At 37.7% G+C, this 17,912-nt stretch overlaps 1 protein-coding gene across 1 annotated transcript in view; it reads right to left on the reverse strand.

Moving 5' to 3' along the window:
- The window catches only part of LOC105255673 (unconventional myosin-XV), an 82,162-nt gene extending 80,439 nt beyond the window's left edge, over positions 1–1,723 (reverse strand). The window contains exons 1-3 of the mRNA XM_025410824.1: positions 1,578–1,723; positions 1,076–1,126; positions 162–365 (exon numbers count right to left, since the gene is read on the reverse strand). The gene's annotated coding sequence lies outside the window, so the exon portion shown is untranslated. The remainder of the gene's footprint in view (positions 1–161; positions 366–1,075; positions 1,127–1,577) is intronic.
- Positions 1,724–17,912: the final 16,189 nt, after the last annotated feature.

The following is a 17,912-nucleotide window of genomic DNA, read 5'->3' on the forward strand; positions in this document are numbered from 1 at the left end:
TATATTTATATAAAAATATCAATTATTGTAATATTATTATTTTATTGCATTTTTTTTAGTATTTTGTAAAATAAAAAGCTCTAGAAAATACTTTATAAATATTACAATATATTTTAATCAATTAAGTTGATGTTAAATTAATTAAATAATAAATAATTTACCTTAAGATTGATCTGGTTTCTGCTGCCTCAGTCTCGCTCAGCTTCATCCTTCTTTTCCTCTCGTGTTTATCCATTGTTCTTTTTCCATGGCACTCGCACTTTATCACTAATCACATGGACGACACGCACTTCTTATATGCCGATGAGAAATTATTTGTTCGACACTCGAAGATCATTTGGCGCCACTTGTTGCAAATATTGTCCCTATTGAATAATATATGACTGAATTAATAAAGCAATTTTACTATCGCGTTATAATGTAAACGAATAAATACACGAATGTCAAAATGAAAGAAAAATATCTTCAGATAATTCAATATTCTAAAATATGTTGCCTCTTCTTAAGATATTTCAGTCAAACAGCACATAAAATATGTTTTAACATTAACAATGTTTAATATCGAAATTTTACAGAGACAATGATTAAAGTATGCAATTAATTATTACTGAATTTATAAATTAAACGCATTATAAAATCATTCAACTTGAAGTTGATTCATTTTATATTTACACAAAATTTAAATTTCTTTAATAACTGAAAAATTTCGAAATAATAATTTCACTTTGACATAACGCGATATTATACGAATCAGATTAATAACTAATTAAGAGATATTTCATGTTCAAAAGTATATAATCAGCATTCATTATATGATGCGTTTTCAATACAAATCGGAAAATAAATTTATTATTAATGAACAACAGAAAAATTCGAAAATAATAATTTTTATAATTTAAATAATAACTTTAATAATTTTTTAATTTTTATAATTCTTTTTCTAAATTAATTACTAGCAATTTATATATTTGTTATGTATTAATATGTTTATTTATGTATATTTTTTATAGGTTAATATATTTATATATGTGTACATAATATATAAAAACAATTAATTATGAGATTTCTAACTCACCTTTTAATAATACAATTGCGTAGCAGTGGATTGTAATTACACATCCTTGATCTGTAAAATATAAATATGTTCAAATTGTATAAAAGTATTCAAAAAAATTAATATTTCAAAAGGCAATGCATAATTTAATTTTTTGTTTTTGAAACAAATATTTAATTAAAAAAATATATATAATTTATGAAAGAATAAATCTTTTTAAATGTAAACTTTTCTAAAAGTATGTAATAAATAAAATAAGAATTCTAATAATCTAAATAATTATAAGATTTCAATGTGAAAAAATATATACCTTTGTATATATTTGTTTATTTATTTATTTACTTATGTATAAATTATTGTAACTGTTTTATTAAATATTTTAAATATCTCATACAATCAAATAAAATTTCGAATACGTGTACGTGACATGTATGTGATATAAAAACAATTATAAAAATAAACGGATTATTAGGAGTCTTACAAGCAAGAGATAATTAATACATATTATATATCGTGCTCTAACCTTGCATATGCTCCGTTGTCACTTGACACCATCTTGGATCTCTCGTGTTCACTTTGATTAAGTTCCGATGTATGATGTCAATCATCGAAAATAACACGTAACATAAACTTCTTTAATCGGAGTTTCACTAATGTATATCGAAACATATTTGTCTGCTCTCTTTCTCTTGTAACAGGCTGACTTGCACGCCATAAAAGAAAGAGAGAGAGAGAACGCGCGCGCGAGAGAGAGAGAGAAAGAGAGAGCAGACAAATATGTTGTGAAACACGTTAATTACGATCACGCGAATATTAATCGACAAAACACGGCGATCACTCGACACTTTTCACGACACCGGCTCCCGTATCACGCATTTTATTACGTTACGATCGGAAATTACAGGGGAAAACTATCGCACGACGATCTTTATAATTCTCGTCCACTTCAATTCCACTCGCGATGTAGAAAGAGCGCGAAACTGACTCATTGTCAGTGTCACCAACACACATAATCTCACTATCTTCATAATAAATATAGGTTGTCAAGTTACCAGTTTATATTGGCGGGAAATTTATTATGAAAAATAATAATCACTACGCATTTTATATTCGATCGAAAGTTATCGCGAGAATAATTGGCAGAGCGATATATATTAATTTATTTGACTCAATCTAATAACTCAAATATTATTCTTCATTCTCCATTTTATAATTTTACATCAATCAAGATCCAAGCGCGTTTCGAATTAAAATATTAAGATAATTTCACCGTAAAAATATTAAAATAAAACGATGATTTACAATTTATATTTACTATTGTACTTTGCGATTTTCAGTTTAAATAAATAAATCGAGTGGTACTTAATCGAAAAGATTTTTAGAGCGAATTAAATTATTAAAGAATTTTCACTTAAAGTAAAGAATGAAAAGTAAAGTTAGAATGAATCGATAAATTACAATTAATGTTTGCTATTGTTTCGCGAGTTTCAATTTAAATGTATAAATCGTAATTTTTCGGGAGGAATAACCGCGTTTTCAATCCGCTCGCTATTGTGTCTCGGGAAACACTAAACGCGTCACGATACGTGACGCGCTATTGTTTATATTCCGCGGCCTTGACATTCCCTAGCGAGACTGGCGAGACTGGCGCTCGCGCTGAGTTATATCGAATTACTACTAAACATACGATTATTCCCTACACAGATATTGTAGATCATTCAACTATTGTAATCGAGAACTCGTCGCGAGAAAGACGTCTCTCGCGATTTATTCGTTCGAAATAACAATCGCAAAAGAATAATAAATAACGTCATCGTATTTTCATATCGAAATATGATCGCCAGGAATTGTCTATTATTTTTCGTACATAAATGTTACAAATAATAACAATAAAATTCCCGCCAATATGGCCGTAACCTAGTGACGCTTGTTTATTATGAAGTAAGTTGTATGTGACGTCACACGACTCATTTTGCACGCTTTGTACATCGCGAGTGGACTCGGACGGAAGCGGACGAGAATTATAGTATAAATCGTACGTAATTTTTCGCGAGGAATAACCGCGTTTTCAATCCGCTCACTATTGTGTCTCGGGAAATACTAATACACGTCACGATACGTGACGCGCTATTGTTTGTATTCCGCGGCCTTGACATTCCGCGCAGCGAGACTGGCGCTCGCGCTGAGTTATATCGAATTACTACAAAACACGATTATTCCCTACACAGATATTGTAGATCGTTCAACTACTGTGATCGAGAACTCGTCGCGAGAGAAACGTCTCTCGCGATTTATTCGTTCGAAATAACAATCGCGAAAGAATAATAAATAACGTCATCGTATTTTCATATCGAAATATGATCGCCAGGAATTGTCTATTATTTTTCGTATATAAACGTTAAAATAATAACAACAAAATTCCGGCCAATATGGCCGTAACCTAGTAACGCTTGTTTATTATGAAGTAAGTTGTATGTGACGTCACACGACTCATTTTGCGCGCTTTGTACATCGCGAGTGGACTCGGACGGAAGCGGACGAGAATTATAAAAATTATCGTACAGTGTTTTCCCGTGTAACTTCTGATTGTAACATAATAAATTGTGCGATTCCGGGAGCCGATATCGTGTCGAGTGATCGTCGTGTTTTATCGATTAATGTTTATGCGATCAAAATTAACCTTGTTTTCGAATGTGTGGGACTGCCAGTGCCATAAGAGAAAGAGAGAGAGCAGACAAATATGTTTCGATATAGATTATCATTAGTGAAAGTCCGATTAAAAAAGTTATGTTACGTATATTATAATTTTTTTATGATTGACAATATATATTGGAACAATCAAATGAAGACGAGAGGAGGAGCAGGTCCAGGGTGACGTCAGGTGGCAGCGGGGTATGGTAAGGTGAGAGCACGATATATAATATATATTAATTATTTCTTTTAAAATTCCTAATGATCCGTTTATCGTAATTGTTTTTATATCACATACATAATAAATACATACGTATTCTAAATTTGATTTTATTGTGTGATATTTGAAATATTTAATAAAATAATTACAATAATTTATAAGTAAATAAATAAATAAATTAGAGATTATTAGAATTTTTAATTTTAATTTTTAATTTTAATTTTTTTAATTTATCACATTTTAGAGAAGATTGTTCCTTCATGAATTGCATTGTAATTTTTTAATTGAATATTTGTGTAGAATACAAAAAAAATTTAATTATATATTATTAATTACTTTTTGAAATGTTAATTTTCTTAAATATTTTTATAAAATTTGGATATATTTATATTTTACAGATTAACGATGTATAATTACAACCTACTGCTACGCAATTGTATTGGTGAGTTAGAAATCTCACGATTAATTATATTTAATATTAATCTGATTCGTGCAATATCACATGAAATTCAAAGTGAAATTATTATATTTTGAAATTTTTTAATCATTAAAGAATAAATTTAATTGTGCAAAATAAAATGGATCGACCTCGAATTTAGCTTTATAATATTATTTTAATTTATAAATTCAGTGATAATTAATTATATGCTTCAACAATTGTCTCTGTAAAATTTTGATGTTAAACATTATTTGGTGATATGTTAAAACATTTTATATTTTATACTATATTTGATCGAAATATATTATATACTATATTTGATCTGAAAATATCAAAAATAGGCATTTGATATAAAATATTAAATTATTTATTTTAAGATATTGCATTTTCAGTGAATATTTTTCTTTCATTTTGACACTATTAATCACAACAATACAGATAATATTCGCAGCATGTGGTGTCGCACAATCTTCGAATGTGTCGAACGAATAATTTCTCATCGAAATATAAGAAAGTGCGTGTCTTGCGAGTCTTTAAAACCGGGAGTGCCGCAAAGTATCGCGCGATCGATCGATTAGTGCGCACGTAATTAATCATATTTTCGTAAGTGTCGTATTTTCGCGAGTGTCGTGGAAAAGGAGTAATAAATGAATACGAGAGGAGGCCTAGGGAAGCATTCTGGCATCGACAAAGCAACCTTAAGGTAAATAATTTATTTATTATTTAATTAATTTGATAACAACTTAATTTAATATATGTTTTAATGTGTATTATATATAAAATATTTAGTTTTTTTTTATATCAAATATTTTAAAAATCTGCGAAGAAATAATAGTATTAATAGAATAATATTACGACACTTGATATTTTTATATAAATATGTATATCTAAAATTTAATTTTAAAATTTCATAATTATTTAGATTATTTTTATATCATAGAATTATTATAGAATTAAATTTTTAGATATCACATAAAATATTGTAAAGAATTTTTTCGGATATTATACGTAATTTTTTAATTAAATAGTTTAATTTAATATGCATTTTAATATATGTAAACAAATAAAAAATTTATTTTATATATATCACTTTTTGAAATATTAATTTTATAAACGCTGATTTTATAATTGAGATATATTTTTATTTTACAGATCCACGGTGTGCATCTATAAAAATCCACTACAATCCTCTACAGTCCTCTACAATCTGCTGCTGTGCAAACTGGTGAGTTTGAAATCTCATAGTTAATATCTAATATATAAATTAAGTTAATTAATTCAATTTAGAGGAAAATAATTAATAATCAATTTAAAAGAAAAATGTTGAAGAAATAGTTAAATATTATTATTTTTATTAAAATAATTTAGTAATTTTTTAAATAAAAAATACATGTCAATCATAAGTATATTCAAAATTGTTACTAAATATTCGTACATAAACTTAAATATGTCTATATATATTTAAAAATTCTCGACGGTTGTTCTCGCCTTTTTAAAAATACAAGTGACGCTCTTTAAGAAATCCCGCGCTATAGAAAAAAATATAAAGCGCAAGTTTGGCCATATAATTCTCAAAAATATAGAGTCGATGGGGCAATAAGTTCCACGCAGGACAAAGTTTGGGGTAACCGCGATAGACCGCCCCTAAGTACGGGTGCCTTCGAGTTCGTATTAAGTTTTCGGGGGATGTAAAGCACGGTCGTAACAAGGGGTGGCTTTCCTATGATTTCGGGACGAGATCGCTAACACATAGGGACCAGCGAGACGCGTTTGTGAAATAGGGTAGGTTTCAACCGCTATTGCGCCCCTCTGACAAAAATTATATTTGGATTACAAGCATTATCGCCCTGAAATAAACGTGACTTTTATGGTAGCGGGATCACGTCGGGGGATTGCGCTTGCTGGTCTCTTCGGCATTTATACAATCGAAAATTAGGCCAATGATCGTTATGAATTCGATTTTCATATAAATAAAAATCTGTTACATTTTATAACTTCGTATTCCATTTTTACGACAACCCCCAGTGCCACTAATAACAAACAATTTAATATTTTATTAACCTTTCGAGTTTCTACTTTTTACTATTTTCCATTTTTATATGTATAAAATAATTTCCTCGAATTACATCTCTATAATAATTTTTTTTACGTAATGCATGATTAAATTTATAACGTGTATAAAAATTATATTAATAATTATATAACAATTATATTAAAAGTGCATATCGAAGAAAAATTTATTATAGAACCTTTTTGAAGCGAGCCTTTCATATGATTAATGAGAATAAATATATATACATGATAGGATGCGAGGAGCGGGGAATTTAATTATATTAACGATCTAATTCGATCTTCTCGAGGAGATCCGCCGGTGAAAATGATTCTGCGATATACTTGCACCGATAACCGCGTTCACTTAACCCCGAAACGTCGATTAGGCGCGCCGATTTCCATCCTTCGCGCGCGAATTCATTTCCCTATTATTTCGCGACGTCGCCCAGGTGATATATGAATTGTTTGGTACGAGGACGCACGCGCGAATTGTCCTAAATATCCATCGAGCCTCTCGTCGGGGTGTTGAAGCGAGCCGCGTGCCGGGCATCCATCATCCCCTTAAAAGGGCCGCCGAAGGGAGAGGAGGAAAAGCCGGTTCGCTAAACGTTGTCAAAACGTTGACGAAGTCACGTGCGAGGTCGAAGAAACGCCCGTTTGATCGACGAGCACGCCTTCGGAAATTTCGCGCGATGATTATCCTTCGAGGATGTGCATCGTGTTCCTCTAAAATTTTCGCTCGACAGAAATATTCCCGGGGTGGGGAGGGGAGGGGGGGGGAGGAAGGAGGAAGGCGGATACGATGACGCATGCGATGCATCAGCGGAATTATCTAAATATCTTCTAAGCTCGAAGACGACGATCGTTAACGATGCGACAAGCTGCTCCGAAAATCCGACGACCAAGTAGGCGTCGATCGCAAAGTGATTAGTCGTTCGAGGATTGATCCGGGCAGGACAAGCTCTCCCTCTCTCTCTCTCTCCTTTTTTCTTTCTCGTTCGTCGGCAGTGATTTAAAATGACACGCTGGCACGGCTGGGATTGGCTATCCCAGGAGTGCGGTATCTCACAGCCAGGACCTCCAGGTTTCGTGCGGGGGAGGACGCGATTAAAAAGCCGCTTCCGCTCCAGGCGCTGCGGCCTCGCGAATTTATCGGCTCTCCTGGAGAGGCCGGATCCCCGGAAGGCGATCGTCTCGTCGAGACGACTTATTTCCGAATAACGATCGTAGAGAGAGAGCGTTATCCCACGCTCGGACGACCGATTAAACGATGACTCGAGGTCGACCTCACTTCCTTTGATAGCGGCGTCTTAAAGTCTGTCACGGTCAAGCGAGCCAGTTGCTCGCTCCCGATATCTCTCCCTTCTGTGCCCCTTCCTTTTTTTTTTCTCCTCCGCGCCGTCTCCGGTCCCCGTCTCGCCCCCTCGGGGGGATATTAATTATGCCGGGCGATAATGACCGCGCGCGCGAGCAAACGAGCATAACGTTAATTGGCCGCCGAGATAGTCGGCCGTCGCTTCCTAGTGCCAGAGAGACAAGTGTGCCGATTGATAGGACGGAAATAGATCGCGGCGGAACTTTAAATCGGAACGGCGAATTCACGACTCTCTACACGTCAGTGATTTATGTTTCCTCTTAGACCTGAAAGCCGCGGCCTAGTTTTGCCTCGCCAGCGACGCGCTGCCGTTAATCGATATCGTAGTCTCTGTAATTTTCCGAGAAGAGCCGCCTCTCCTCTCCTCCGAATGCTGAAAAAGAGCACCGCCGATCTTTCAGCGCCCGGATTCACTTCGTTGATGTAACGATTTATTAATAGGATGCGAATATATCGTATAAGAAACGCGAGGAAAACGAGGAGCTTAAAAGCTGATGTTTGAATTTTAACGAAAAATTTTAAAGAAAGAGTGAAAAAAAATTGTGCGTTAATTTTGTCCAGGAGTACATTTAGTTGGGATAAAATTTTATTGGATTTTAAAAATTAAGAAATCAGGTTGTGCATGTAATAAATGCAACGATTGATTGTTGAAGAAGGAATTTGATTTGACGCTCAATCTTACGTGAAAACATTGTAGAAAGAATCGATAAAATAAATTAGAGATTAATCAGTTGGATCTTTAATATGATTACAAGTGTTTTATTATTTTAAAATCATGTTCCAAATTATTTTTCTAAATTATTTTCCCGCATCTCTTCAAGATACATCCATCTTCACTTTTGATGGAAACGAAACAAGATTTTGGTACAGTCGCATTATTCCAGAGAGATAGAGATAGAGATAGAGAGAGAGAGAGAGAGAAAGGGAGGATTCGCGAGATAGGGGAGAGGCTGATAAAGAGGGTGGTAGGCGACCGGGAAAGAGGGTGCGGGGACGGGAGGGGGCAGGGAGAGACAGATCAGATAGAGTGGCGTACGGTGTTGTAGCGGGATCGCGAAAAGAGCAACAAATCCAGTGGCTTTATCGGCCATCGCCGGTGTAATCCTATAGGTGCTTAGCGTGAAATCCCATAATCGATAGTTTGCTTAACCCGATGCCACGTGGCGCCGCGTGCGGGCCTCCATTAGAGCGGCTTCGTCGCGCACCTTTTAATGCAAACTGCGCGCGCGTCTACTCTCTCCTCGCTCTCGGCCTCGCAGAGCGAACGAAGGGTGACAATACCTCTCTCTCTCTCTCTCTGTCTATGTTAATATGGGAATGCGGACCATTTCGGGGGAATTCGATACGCCCGACGAGCGACACATCTGGACGGCGGCTTTTCCCGCGACCGACTTGATTACCTAACGAGCTCCCTAACGTCCGAGGCCCTTTCTCGCGGAAGTGCAAAGATACACGACGGATTAACTAGAGATAATCGAGGGGTAGACTCTAAAAAATGATTTTTAATCAGCAAAAATCGAAGGCATTTAGGAATGAAAAAATACGTAGCAAAAAATAATAAAGAGAAATCAAACCTCTGACTTTTATTAAAAGATTAAACGACGAAGAGGCGATAAATTCGACTTGCTCATCAATCATGATAATTCTTGCCGTCGTACATGGTAATTATACTTATTATCTACTCTTTTTATAGCAGAACTAGATTCATTTTTTTGTCCCAGCGAGGTTTTTTTCTTTGAATACCGAACGAGATTAATAAAGGCGCAACGGGGAATTATGACTGTGCGAACCGCGTTGGACGTTCCCAAATAATTTAGCCATCTTGCTAGCCGACCACGTCGAATTGCCGGTACACATGATTACGTACGCCTCGTTTCCACGTCATGGGAACGATTCTCCTCTCTCTCTCTCTCTCCCCTCCTCGGCGCATTTCGGACATTTTGCTGGGCATCTCGCTCTTGATTCGAATCGCCGTGAAAATGCTTTCAATACGCAACACGCAGCCGATTGGCTACAGCTAATTAAGCCGATCGCCGATGATGTAATGCCAGGCATCTCGAAATAAATCCCCGATATTACTAATATCGCGGGCTGTTTCTTGGAATCGCAGAGGTTGCCCGATCGCGCGAGCAAACGGCGGATCTAATCGATTCTCGACACGTTCGATATCTTTTCATATATATAAATAGATAGTGCTAGCAGCGATTTCCTCCTCCTTCTTGAAGCAGCTTGACTCGAGGCGGGCCGCCTCTTTGCTCTTATTGGCGACGATAGAGGCGGGATTCAATAGTTATTCATTAAACTCGAATTCAGTCGGGCAGGATGCTGGGGTCAGTTCCACGTTGACCTTGCGGCTATCTTCAAAGGCCTTATCTCCCGCCGCGCGCGCTCTCTCTTTCTCGCTCCGCCGTCCCTCGCCTCGCTTTCTTCGCCTTTCGTAGATCGAGAAAGGCCGGCCGTGATACGTCCGTCGGTGGACGATTGGAAATCGACCGTGTCTCCCGTCGATGTCGACGTACCGCTTCCTGCTGCGGTACTTTTATCACGCGAGCCCTTTTTTCGAGACCGCGAGCTTTTCGCAGATGTCAACGACCGCGAACGAGAACCGTCAGCGAAGAGGGAGAATTTCTTCACGACACACACGTGAAATTGAACTGAAAGGCTAACATTAGTGGAGTGATCAGTGTGCGATTTATATTGAAACGTTCAGTCAGAGAGTTTCTCTTAATTTTTTTTCTCTCGTTAGTTTAGTGTTCTTTTTTTATTTGTAAAACTAACAAAATTGCCCTCAGTTATTCTAACGAAAGGAAAAAAAATATTTCCAAGAGAGGGAGAGAGAGAGACTTAAAGATGAAATCACATCGGTTTAAAATCGATCGTATCTAAAATCGATCGGGGATAATCGATCGAAAGTACCCCCAATTACGAACTCATCTATATGTTTGTGTGTGTGATTAATATAGCCTTCGTGAGAAAAACTCCCGAGTCTCTCCCAGCTTTTAATAAAGCCCATTGCTCGTGAAGGTTTCATGCCGCAAATATGGTTCGAGAAACCATTCTCGCGCATTAAATTACGCCGAACTTTCAATAAGTGGTATAACTTGGTTCGCTCTCACGAGTACGTCGAGAGGATGTGATATTCCCAGGGCTGTCTTTATAAATCCAGAACGAAAACATTGCCTCTGAAAATAATAGTACATTTCAGATATTTTATTTTTCCTCCTAAAATCATCAATTTTTAGTTTTATTATAAAAATATTATAAAAATATTAGATTCTTTCGGATAATATCAAGCCGAAAATGTTTCACACTATAATAACATATTTATCAGATTTTTATTTCACGATTTTAAGCCGAAAATCTCTAGAATAAAATTGCCAGATTTGCGTGGTCGAGATTAAAATCGCGATGTCATAATTAAATAAAAAATAGATAGACGTGGCGTACGATCTAAAAAATCTAAAGGTCTAGGAGAGAACGCAATTAGCTCGTTTCGCCCCTCGTTTTTCGCATCGCAAGACGCTACTGCCGGCTGTTCCCATCGCCGATTTTGCCACCCCTTGACCGGAAGATTGCGCTCCTTCCCCTCCATCCCCCTTTCCCTCGGACCACGCCAATGTCCGATGATGAAGTTATCCAGCGATAATGGCTCCATTACACCGCGGCGTGCCGCGGCACGTCGTCCCTCGGTTCCCCATCGGACCCCCTCATCCCCCTGCCCCTGCCCTCGCGCAGGTGGTGCGGGACCGTGGAGGGAGGGGGAGGAGGAACGGGCATCTCGTCGCACCGTATACTTACCATGGCGATTGTTTATGTTGGCTGATGGCCACTTATGCTGCACACACATCGCATTACGGGGCCGTTCTCGGGACCCTCGCGGGGCCCCGTTACTTAGCCCGTGGCCTGGGCAACGTAGGGTAATGGCGAACGCGTTACGGATAAAATGTATACTTAGCCTCACGGTCCGATGGCACCGATGCCTCGGCGATATCGAGATTACGCCATTTCCCCCCCTCCTCGCCCTCCCTGCCCCCCTTGCACCCCCTTCGCTTCGATTGGATACTTCCTCGTTTCTCGCCTGTCGTAGTCGTCGCGAGTAGTTTCGATTGCCACCATCTTCTCAAGCTGAGATGCATCTTGGCTGCCGGCAAGAATCTCTTTATTCCGAGTCGCAACGAGAAGCTTATAGAAACGGAAATTCGAATCGCTGATAAAAATATACGCGAAATTAAGAGCGCTCGCGTAAATTTGAAAGTGTCCTTTTTCTTGACGATATCGCGATAAAAGATCATCGATATACTTTTGAAACAGCCGACGCGATAAAGAGATGGAGCGCGGATATTTCGGATAAACATCTCTCGCTCGGGGGGGGGGGGGTGAGTTTATCGGAGATCGGACGCTTGTCGCGATTGGGTGACAAAAAAAATGCCGGTCGGTCGAATGCAAATAGAGAGGCATCGTCGTGATTCGCGCGATATCGGGCGTGTGTATCCGTCGTTTGTATCGGATCGCGTTTTATTTAGCATAATTCGACGTTTCGTAAGTGGCACGACAGGTGCGCGCCCCGGGAGGATGACGTCAGCGCGTGATATCTCTCGTCGGGACACGAGAGATATGAGCAAAAAGCGTGGCACGGCCGCGCGAAAAGTCGGAGATGGCCGGATGGCTCGAACCGGGCAACGTTCACGCACAGATTGACCACCTTCGATGTTAATGGGGCCCTGATTACAAAGCACGCTCCAGCTCGGACCTGCCCCCTGTTTATATCAATATCTCGGCGAGTTGCTCGCGCGCACTCATACATATACAAGCGCTCAAGCACGCGTGTATCCACGATGGATACCTTGTCTCTCGATATGAGATTGGTCTTTTATTAAAATGCAGATAAAATATCGAAATTATATTGGCTCGATCGAAAATGAATCGCGAATAATTCTTTGTGCAATTTTTTAATAGTGCCAGCGGATCTTGAAAGAGCGCGGATCAAATTTTATGTGGAATTTTGTCAGGGTGTTTATTGCTTGGAAAAATAGAAAAGAGTAGAATTCTCAGTGATTTTTTGTATCTGAAGAAATGAGGGAATTCTTATGAGATTTTTTGGAACTCGGGAAATTTTTTTAAATTTCTCTTTAATATTGATTTTATAATGCTTTTACATTGTAAGTAATCGGCAATTCGCTGATAAGTCAATTATATGTTAAAATATAATTTATAAATATATATCTATTTTTGTTTATATAATTCAATTTCTTAATAAGATATTGAATGTGCATATTTTTTTATCGTAATTTTTTGTGAAAGAAAAAGTATTATAAAGGTGAGAAATTCCTTTTACGAAAACTATTCATTTTTCTTCGATACATTGACAAATCTAATAGTTAAGCTAAAGTGATTCTGTATTTTCCTTTGCACGAATAAAGAATATTAGAAAATGCATACAATCAATAAAATTTATTTTAAAAAGTTGCACTAAAAAAATCTTTAAAATACTCTCTTTATCCGGAATTTATAATAAAAATATCTATCAGAGAATTTTCAGGAAATTTTTTTACAACCTTTGAGTAGACACCCTGATATTTTAATATCATTAAAACATAGATAACTTAAATAATATTTTGTATCAATTTAAAAGTTTAATAATTCAATTTAAAAAAATGATACAAAATGTTATTTAATATTAATAAAATTATATATAATATATAATATATATAATTATCAAATCTGACAATTCGGTCCGTTAAGTATAATATAAGACATTTTGTGTCATTTTTTAAAATCGAATTCTCAAACCTCCATTTGCAATCTTATATAATTAACATACTTATACCATGAAATAGATTTTACAATTTAATTGATAATTGCAATCTTTTTTGTATGTTCGAGAAACGCGGGACAAGGCCCGCATTTCCTCTTATTCGGCTCGACAAACGAGTGAGCGTGACGTGGAAATCTTTCACGGCGTAATCGAGCTTAAAAGTGCTTTCGCTCGCGTGATGCTCCGAGCGAAAGTATCGGCGCGAGAAAAGGCGGGTGTAAATGCCTCGGAATACAATTCGGGATACAGAGCGGGTTTCTGCGAGCGAGCTAAATCCACGACAGCGATGCGAATCGCCACCCCTTCGGGGTGCGCCTTACCCTCCGTTCCTTCCTCGGCCGTTCCCGCTCCCGTTTGGGGCGAAAAAACGCAGTGTCAGCTCGCCGATGGTGCTATTCGCGCGGACCAAATAAAATGTATCGGGCATTTTATTTTCCGCCTCGTGTCGTGCGGGTTTGGATGGGCCGATTCCGTCGATTTCCGATTCTGCGGCTTCGATCCGGAGGGATTCGATTTTCCCCGGGCGCATTCAATGTCCTGCCCTTTCGCACATACGAATGATAGGGCGTCGAATATCGTTTTATAAATGCTGAATATATGGAATTCTGTCTCGTAAGAGGAAACAACGGAAAATGAATAGAACGATGATACAAGATTGGGCGCTCTTATTATTATCGATGCCTGAAGGTAATATTTAAAGGGGGGAAGAATAAAATGTCTGAGAAACTCCTTTGAAGATTACTCGCTAGCGCGTTTGCCATCTTACGTGTCTTTATGGAACGTGAATCATTAAGAACGATCGCTGCTCGTTGACAAAGAGGTCCGCGATGCTCAGGATTCGGCCGATCCCTAGGCTCGGCCCTTACGATCGTTTCGGAACGAGTCCGGGACAAAACATTCCCGGCCACGCGGGGACCGAACGTATAATAAGAGTGTGATTAGCATTATTTACGGCCGGTTAACTATTAACTCATAAATCAACTGGCGACTGTATTATCCAGCACCCCGCGCCGTTCGTGCGCGTCCAACCGACTTGGACTCGGCTGAGGAAAACGGTATAGCACATCGAGGTGCTGGGCCCCGTAGATCGACCGCTCGATAAGAACGATACGAGGGCTCGAAGAAGAAGAGAGAGAGATAGATATACCCCCGGAGACGGCGAGAGGCCGACCATCTTCCTAGTGATTTAAGGGAATCCGCTTGGGCCGCTTCCGCGCCGAGCTCCCTATACTTTGCTCGAGTTTTAAGACGCATAGCGAATAATAAAGTTAACCATCGAGATGTAATATCGATTATCCAAATATCAAAAAGTCCAGATATATATATTCTCCATTCCTCTCTTAATTTTCTTGTCCAGAGTCTTTTCTTTTTAATTTCACCCGCAAATTGTTAAATTCTCGCATTTAATATATTTTAATAATTATATATATGTATAATTCAATATTATTTTTTTTTAGAAAACATTATAGAGACATTTTTTTAGAGAATTGTTAAGGAATATTATCATCCTTCACGCATTTCATATATTTTAATAATTATATATGTATAATAATATTTCATACGTGTTTTTAAGACATTTTCATAATTTTATACGAGTACTGAATAAAAATTATATTAAAATGAGATTTATTTAAAATTGACAGCTTTGTGAAGGATAATTTTATTATTTTTTATTCATGCGTAATTTTTTAACTTTAAACATGTATCCTTCGGTCGACTATAAAATCTGCAATTCGAAGAAGATGCGCATAGCGAAGGCGAGCGTGTACAGTCTCTCGATAATATATTATTGCTTTAAAGACATTCGTACTTTGCTTCGATATTGATATCGAATGCATAGCGTCGATACTTTTGCCCGATATGGCAGGCATGGCAGGAAGCGGTCGTAAAATCGAGGCGATGTTGAGAGAAGAGAGAACGCGGAGAGACGCGAAGATGGCCGCGCGGCTCCTCTCTCGTGTCTCGCGCGCGCAGAGAGAGCTTCCTTCTCTTTGTTTCTCGCCGATAGAAGATGCGGGTCACGCGTCGGCGGTTAGTTCTGATTAGCGACAGAGCGAATGACGTACCGCTGCCAGGTCCTCGTGCCGCGAATACCCAAGCAGCGAATATATACAATGCGTTCCGTAGCGAGAGAGGGCGAGGGGATGGAAAAACAGGGGGGAGGAGGGGTGCAACGCCGCACCAAGCAGTTTATGGGAATTTATTTAGCCCCGCAAGACGCGCAAGTTGCCTGTAGCCTCTTTACTAAATAAATTCCGAGGAGGATCTGTGCAATTCAAAGATCCTTGGATTTGACGGTAGATTTAATTATTACATCCCGGTGAATAAAATAAAATAAAATTATTTATGTTCATAGGGACGTTACACGTCTCAAATTATAATAAAAATTTTTCTCTTGTCTTTATAATTTTTAAATAATTTCTAATATAATTTTTAATAATTTTTAAATAATTCCTTCATACAACGTTTTTTTTTTAAATAATTTTATTTTGAAGAAATTTTAATTCTATTTTATTGCAACAGTATCTTTTATTATCTTTTATTATCATATTTGAAGATTTTATAAAATGATGTAAGATGATTTAGATATCTCTGAATTAAATTATTTCATGTGTATCATAAGCGTCTCAACTTGTATAAAAATTTCTCTTTTGTTTTTATAATTTTTGTTTTGAAATAATTTTTTTATACAGTGTTTTTTTTAAATAATTTTATTTTAGAAAGATTTTAATTCTATTTTATTGCATTTTTATTATATTTGAAAATTTTGTAAAATGATGTAAAATGAATTAGATATCTCTGAATATACGTTTACATCGAGTAGTGCAACAATAGTGTTTGAAAGCATCTTTGATATTGCACGTTTACGCAAATAACAGAGAGGATATGACTCTATTACAATTGACAGCGCGTGGTTGAAGAGATCCAATTATTTTTCAAAAATGATGGCTCCTTTTTCACAAGTGCAGCAACAATCGAGCGAAGGGCATAACCTGCTTAATCATCAATTCCGTTCCGTTTTTACGGAAATTGACGGAAGAAAATCGACGAGCGCAATAGAATCGAGGCGCGATAAAGCCTCGCGGACGTCATTCGACGTAGCGCGGGGTCGAGGGGGGTTGCATTGAGAAATTTCAATTCTTAAGGTCGACGCGGAGCTGGCTTGATCCATTGATCCCAGAAATATCATCTGGGTTACGCAACGTTGAATAAGCGAAGAGTCGACCGGATGTCGATAACGTTTCAATTTGTCGATGTCGAAGGCGGCGTAATCGTGAATCAGCTCAATACTTGCGAGTACGTTTACTTGGAACTAAATAACAGAGCGATAATATTCTCGCATTCACGTATCTCTTTGTATCTCGATTCTATTTTTGGCGTTGATTAAAACATGTGGGTATACAAAGTTCGGCACCTCTAAATAATTAGTATTAAAAATTGATAAAAATTGATTTCGCAAGTCGAGCAAATTCGAAATAGCGGAGCATGAATATTCCTTTCCTCGTGTTCGGCTCGTGTTTTCGAGATTATAAGATCGGCTTAATTAGGCCGAAGGGTTCTTCTGAGAGAGACGGTCATCCGGAATAATCTCGCGGATCTCGAGCCGCTGGGAGCGCGAATGATAAAGCAACGAGCGACGAAGCAACCCGGCGTCGCGTCGGGAAAGGGTCGATCGACAAGACCAGGGGATTCGAAAGCGCTTTGCTGGCCCGGCTAATTAAGTACGCCGTAAGTTAATTGAGATGCTGCACGTAGGAGTAAAGCCGAAGATACGAGGGAAACGTTAAACTGTGTAAACATGGAGCTAATTACTTCGAGACTTTATCGCCGCCGAGCGGATGTAAGTGTGCGCGTGCGAAAAACCGGAAAAGCGGGAAACCCGGAGAGAGGAAGCTGAGGAAAAGGGAGAAAAATCGGCGTTTATCGAAGCCAAATGGAATTAGATGGAAACTGACGGAGCCTATTGTTCCTCGATCAATATTTTATGCGATACAATAAACGGTGGACGACAAACCAGGTGACATCTTGAGGAAAGAGTAACGCGAAAATTAAATGAAATTATTTAGAAAGATCGTTTCCCATGAGTTATGATAAGTATGCGAGAGACAACTTTTGCACGCGGAGTTTTACGTATATAATTTTATTTTCTATCATTCCTCTCGTTATTTCTCTCGTATAAATTCCAGCGAAATTCAACTTGGCCGACCCTCGACGATAATATTTTCGTTTATTCCGTTGGGTCGACGATATCTCGCTTATCCTTCC

This window comes from Camponotus floridanus, unplaced genomic scaffold, assembly GCF_003227725.1.
Source record: "Camponotus floridanus strain SB8 unplaced genomic scaffold, Cflo_v7.5 scaffold35, whole genome shotgun sequence".
Taxonomy (NCBI): domain Eukaryota; kingdom Metazoa; phylum Arthropoda; class Insecta; order Hymenoptera; family Formicidae; genus Camponotus; species Camponotus floridanus.